At 37.2% G+C, this 5760-nt stretch overlaps 1 non-coding gene across 1 annotated transcript; it reads left to right on the top strand.

Annotated features, from left to right (window-relative positions):
- The first annotated feature begins 4486 nt into the window (after window positions 1-4486).
- On the top strand, window positions 4487-4558 carry TRNAD-GUC (transfer RNA aspartic acid (anticodon GUC)). The gene has a single exon. It is a non-coding gene; the product is annotated as a tRNA-Asp (tRNA).
- The last annotated feature ends 1202 nt before the right edge of the window (window positions 4559-5760 follow it).

Raw genomic sequence — 5760 nt, 5'->3', positions numbered from 1 at the left:
ATTAGATAGCAGTAACATGTTATCGGTCATATGTTTGGTTATCATTAAAATTCTTACTTGGCCACTCTCTTATTTATATTGAATCTAGCATCTTCTAGGCCAAATATTCTCAATTACTGTTGCATGGCTGACTTACTCATGGAGTTTTATAAAAATACCAGTGGTGGGTCCTACTCTAGACTTTCTGAATCTCTTCGCATGATATTCTCATTATATTTTGTATATTAAGCCTCAAAATCTTTGTATCAAGATTTTTTCTCAATAAAATTTATGTTTGTGTTTTTAAAATCAGATGTTTAAGACACAATCACTTAATGAAAACAGTGGTAATAATTATGTATTTTAGACATTTTATGTAGTTAGACATTTACTCTAATTTTTGGTATGGCTTTATTACTTTTGTCTGTCATATGGTTAGAAAATTCTTTCTTTTTTGATACCAAAATCTGACTCCTTTAAATCCCCACTACTAGTTCACACTTTCTACCATGCAATAGGCCTTTTATGTATTTGAAAGTAGTGTTTATTTTTCCTGTATTATTTTTCTACTCTTTTCACCTTATTAAATGAGATAATGAATGAGAAAATCTCTTTTTCCAGCGCTTGGCACTTGCTCAGCAGTAGCTATAAGAGTGTGTGTCATCCAAAATTGCCGAGGGAAATTTGAATGTGCATTTTTTCACTTTCTCGTTGAATTGCATTCCTCTTTTATGTTTAGAAGTCATTGTCAACTCTTCCGTTCCCCCAGCCACATACCACCTCATCAGCATTTGTTTTAAGTAATTCTTGCAAATATCTCTTTCATACACACCCACGACACACACAAACACAAACCCACAGATAGACACACGCACCTCATTTTTCTAATAGATATAGTTGCTGTTGTAACTATAGTAATAAATATTTAAAATATTATTGTACAAATAATACAATTTTATCATTATATGCCTTTTCAACTAACATGCATTAAAATACAACTTGCATCACTGACTTCTGCAAACATTTTTGTTAAGTTTGAAATGCTTTAATAAAAATGGGTCAGAAGGGAATTCACTTTCTACAGACAACGGAGCTCATCCTCAGTTCTGGAAGAGAGTCTTGAATGCGTTATCAAAGCGGCGTTTGCGGGGGTTTGGACCAGGAGCAACGGGGCCAGTGGAGAGTGAAGTTCCAGGCTGCCCGTGTTTTCCTTCCGGGCACTCTCAGAGCGGCCGGTTCCCGTCTTTATGCTAGTATTTACCACGTGCTATTATTCCTTATGGACTGTGCATCCCCCAGGGTGAGTACCAGTTCCTGTTTGCTTCTGGGTCCTCAGTGCTTAGCACACACTAGCTAGTCCTGCCTTTCCATGTGGAGCTAGTTCAGAACATAAAAGAATTGCTGTAAACATAATATTGATATATGTAAACCATACCAAAAATTAGATAAGATTTTCCCACTGTGGCATGGTGGCAAACATACTCCTTATAATAGTACACACACACACACACACGCACACGCATATGCACGTACACACGCAATGTTAAACCCTGTACGAAATCCCTCAACCACTCTCCAGAGCGTTCAAGGATAGAGACAAAAGGACCTTCCTGCAAACATGCCTGTTTGGTTCAGGCTCCCTGCATCCACAAGGTGTCTGGCTGTGGCCTTCCTGCCTCCTCTGGCCTGCATTCCCACCCCTGGCCTTTGGGCTCCACGCCAGCCCGCGTTACTCACACACAACACTGAACCCTGTCTGCTTGTGTATACACTGCCTCTCTGCCCTGCCCCCGTTCTTCACTCCTCCAGGCTCCCTCCCATCATTCGTCTGTATTCTGTCAGCTGAAAGAAAATGCACAACATAAGGCTGTGAGTTGAGTTTATAAAGTGTTGTACTGAGGACTGTAGCCCAGGAGACAGCCTCTCAAAGAGCTCCGAGGAACTGTCCAAAGAAGCAGGGGAGGAGCCTGGATATGTATGACCTTTTCGGTTGGAAAACAAACAGGAACATCAGAAGATTACTACTAATCCCAAAGAACAGACATCTCAAGTTAGTGGTTTTACTGCTTTTCTATGTGCAGGAAGATGCAAGAATCTGCAGTCACTGACATTTTAACTTAGATATGTATATTAACTATCTAGGGGCCTGTAATCAAAGCACAGAATGCTCTCTGTGTTCTTCCTCAAATTCCTCCCAGATGCACTGTTTGTGGGCAAGTGGCTAATGGCTTGATCTTAGTAGAACTGAAAGGGCGGGCGACATTTTTTCTTTTTTTTCAAGAGTGAGCATCCCTCCTCCCTAGGAGTCCCCTCCCTCTCGGCCTTGCTCTGTCTTTGTCCTGCCATTCCACTTGGCACTTTGTCCTTTAATTCTTGATTTACTTGTCTTTCTCACTAGATAACAATTATCTTTGAAAGCAGAGGCTGTGTTTTATTTGACTCTGTGTCACCAGCACTTATTTTAGCTCCTAGCAGCAATATTTGTAGAATTAATGAATTATTTATGAGTGAATAAAGGCAAGTAATAAATAAATTTGACTTAGAAATCTCTTGCTCCAGTGTCTGGGAAGATAATAGTAAGGTGAAGATGGAGTAAAATGGAGACACAGAATTTGAGAAGAAACACTGAGTTCATTTCAGACTCTGCATTGAACGTGAGTAAACCGGGGAACACCTAGGCAGATAGTAACATTTAACAAATATCTATTCACAACTTATTAGCTGCCAGGCACAGTTCTATGCATTAAAACAGGAGTCACCTTGCCCAGAGGGTTATGTCCTCAAGCCTTTTTTCAGGCAACGAGCTGGTCAACAACTAAAAGACTGAGGGGGTCTGGAGACTGGATAGCTTGCAGGATAACCCCACAGAGCAAGCCATACTCCAGAGCTTCCCTGGGGTATAACTGATGTCAGTCTGCAGGTGCGGCTGTATTTGCAGGTGAGGGTGTATTCTTGCTGAGTTCTTTTTAACAAAGGAAGTGATCTTCCTCTAGCTCCTCTCTACAACCCTGAGCACAACTGGAACTGCTGTTCTTTGTTCTTTTAATTTATGTAGTTTTTTGCATCCAAATTTTATACACACAACTATTTTAAGAAGCCACTGTAAAAAGTTTGCAAAAGAAAGCAAAATGCCTTTAGGAGCTTGTATTCTAAAGAAACACACAAACACACACCTTAAAATACATATATCATAAAACTCTAAAAACACATTTGTTCAGAATGAGTTGAGCACACATTCTGTTCCACCTTGAACGACAGGGAGAACTTGGGTATATTTTTGTTATCTGAGTGTTGTTCTTCGGAAATGTAGTTTAGGATTATGATAGCACTTCATCACATGAAATATGCTTCATATTTTCACATTTCTTATTATCTGCTGATAAATTCAAATGTGATTGTTAGAGACCATTGCTGCTTGCTGTGTATTAGCTAAACACAAGCAATGGTACGTTGCCTACCGGAAAACAGGAAGTGAATTAGGAGACTCATTGTTGCCTCTGATTGACCTGACCTCACTTTTTTGTCACCAGTGGGATTTTCCATTAACCACAACAGTGAATTCCCTACTCAAACTTCTGTATCAATTTTTTTTCTTTATGTATCTCATATACTACTATCCTTCTTTCTGGAAGAATCTTCCCTTTGCCTACCATGGAATGGACTTAAGAACTAACTCAAGAGACAATATTTGTGATATTCTTTTAAATACTCATTCATTTGAGAAAGAAGTAATATCTCTGTAGATATCTTTATCATCTACTCATTCGTTAAGTTTATGAGGCTGTCGCCTGAAAAAGAAATGCACAAGCTAAAAGTTGAGAATTATGTTTCATTCAGTGGACTTACTGCGGATTTAAGCCTGGGATGCAGCCTCTCAGATAGTTCTGAGGACTGTTTTGAAGAGGTAAGGGAGGCTGAAAAAACCCCAATGTACTTGACCATCAAAAGGTTATGCTAACCACAAACAGACACCTCAAGTTAAAGATTTTAGTGCTTTTCTAAGTATGGGAAGGTGCAAGAGTCTGGGCTTACTGAAATCATTCTTTCGATATGCATTTTAACTATCTAGGGCCATATCCTGCTTTGCTCTATCCTGAGTTTCCCTGGGGGTGGGGGGCCGGGGGGGGCGCGCAGAGGAGGCCTGCAGTGGTTGATGGCTTAATGCGCACAACATCCTTTGTTTACTGAAATGTTAGGCCACATTCTTTGTCCACAAGTCAATTAAGTGGAAAGGAATGCGTTATATAATATTCCTTAACATTTAAGATTCTAGTAAAACATTAAATAACATTTTTGCATCTTGAAGATTATTTAAATATAAACCTCTTTTAAAAAAATAATAAAACCTTTAATGTGACTTGGAAATCGTGAAAAATTTGCTAGTCTTGATTCGTATATATATTTATGAATGAACATAGACTAAAATATATCTGCAGGCTTGATGGTCACATATTTTTTAGAGAATTATGGAGACACTCTATTGAAGACATTTAAAAATGTAGGGACTTCCCTGGCGGTCTAGTGGTTAGGACTCAGCACTGTCATTGCCGTGGCCCGGGTTCAATCCCTGGTCAGGGAACTAAGATTCCACAAGCCATGCAGTACGGCCAAAGAAAAAAATAGTAATAAACTAATATATAGATATTCTTTCCTTCTGTCCCTCCCTTCTTTCTCTCTCTCTTTTTCTGCTGTATTGAGTTCACTGAATAGACATTAATAGAATGCATGTACTACTAGAGGGATCAATGATGAAAAATTATTTTTCTTTTAAAGCAAAGACTTACATGGTTTATTTTAATGCTGCATTTATTTAGCACATTTACAAAAATAAGTTCACATGGAAACATTATCACAAGTTTACAGGAAGAGAAAAAAGATTTTTTTTCCCCTCTCTCTAAATGTCTTGGTAGTTAGATTATCTTTTTCATTTTCTCTAGTTCCACTGCTGAAAAGTATTAAATAATGGCGATTTGTGGTAACTGTAATAAGACTCTTATATATAAATTATCAGTTTTCACTCATAAATGTATTAATGACAGCTAATGTTGTTTTGCTTTTAAGAGTAATTTCTATTATGATTTAAATAAAATTTTGATATTTTCTATTTTCAAACAAAATAGAAAAAAAAGACACATAATTTGCTCACCATTACACAAACATTGTTAATATGTATTTAACTACAGGAACAAATATGCTCATTTTTGTTGATTTGGTCCTATGTAAACATTTTGCCTATTCTTATATTATGATTATATCTTCTTAATCATCTTAACTTCTTAACTATCATTTTAAATAACATCCTACTTAATAAAGATAATTTCCTTTACTATTTTATATTATTGAACATTTTTTCCTGATTTTTATTATGTTAAAATGTTACAAAATATTTTTGCATTTGTGCATTTCTAATATTGATATTTAATAATGCTTCTTTTGAACTGGTTACAGGATATGGGGTTACTAAAAAGCATGAAAATTATGTCTCTTAATGTGTATAGTTTTAGCATTTTAAATTATTAGTATGCTTTTATGATATTTTTTAGCTAAGTTTGAGACAGCCAGAGTCACTACTGTTCTGTGGACAATAGGCATTTAGACATTCATAAATGACTTATCAATATTATACAGTTGGGCCCATCAGAGAACTGAGCTCACAGTGAGAGGCAAATAGAGAGGGTCTGAGCTGAGATCAGCTGACCTGGAGCAAAGATTGTTGGAGCCATAAACCAACAAGAACACTTTAAATGGCAACTGTGACCACATGGTGGAGGTGAAGAGTGG

The sequence above is a fragment of the Kogia breviceps genome, chromosome 16 (genome assembly GCF_026419965.1).
Source record: "Kogia breviceps isolate mKogBre1 chromosome 16, mKogBre1 haplotype 1, whole genome shotgun sequence".
Lineage (NCBI taxonomy): Eukaryota > Metazoa > Chordata > Mammalia > Artiodactyla > Physeteridae > Kogia > Kogia breviceps.
The sequence above is the reverse complement of the archived record's forward strand: the minus strand, read 5'-3'. Positions and strand labels throughout refer to the sequence as shown.